A 954-nucleotide genomic window follows, 5' to 3' on the forward strand; every position below is an offset into this window, starting at 1 on the left:
CCAGAGAAGCAGTGATGCCTGAAATGGAGGCAAAGATGATGACGTGGAGCGATGGAGCAGCTGGAGACTTTCGATCCAGAGAGGGAGAGCGACTGTGTGCTGAAGAACTGGGGGGTACAGGGGAAGGATTGCATGGAGGGGATTGTAACCATGGCAATGAGATGATATATGATAGAAGGAATGTAAAACTAATGTTCTCCCATGTAAACTATCACATAATTCACAATAAATCATTTAAGAAAAAAAAAAAAAAAGATTTGGAAACTCTCTGGGACAGTTCTATTCTGTCCCACAGGGTCGTTATGAGTTAGAAATGACAGCAACAGGTTTGCTTTGTTGTTTAAAGTCAAAATGTTTCCCCTCTTTGCATATCATGTATTAAGAAGTAAGAGTGTGGTGACGTAATTGGTTTGGAGTTGGCTACAAACTGCAAGGTCAGCTGTTCAAATCCACCAGCTGCTCCATAAGAGAAAGATGTCTGCTCGGAAAAGATCCACAGCCTAGGAAACCCTATGAGGAAGTTCCTCTCTGTCCTACAGGGTCTGTATGGATCGGAATCAACTCAGTGGCTGGGCATTTGATTTGGGGTTTGGCAGTCTATGAAGTGTGTAGGGTTGTTGCTGTTGTTAAGTTCCATCAAGCCGACTTTACAGTCCAATGCATTAACCTGCAGTGCCACATCAGGACTCCATGAAGTATGCAATAGCATGATGAAAAAGTTTGACCTATTGCAAGAATGACCAAAATAGGACACAGAAACCAAAGTAAATAAATGGTGTCCATTGACTTAACTCGCCATCGGGTTGCCACAAACCTGAGGTTTGTAAAGAATGCAGTACAGGGGAAACTCAATAAACTGAGGTCCGCCTGTTTATCTGTATTTCACTTACAACAGAACAGACTTACAAAGCAGCTATCTTCTGATGGAACCCAGTCATAAATCAAGGACTGCCC

This window comes from Chrysochloris asiatica, unplaced genomic scaffold (genome assembly GCF_000296735.1).
Source record: "Chrysochloris asiatica unplaced genomic scaffold, ChrAsi1.0 scaffold00404, whole genome shotgun sequence".
Taxonomy (NCBI): Eukaryota; Metazoa; Chordata; class Mammalia; order Afrosoricida; family Chrysochloridae; genus Chrysochloris; species Chrysochloris asiatica.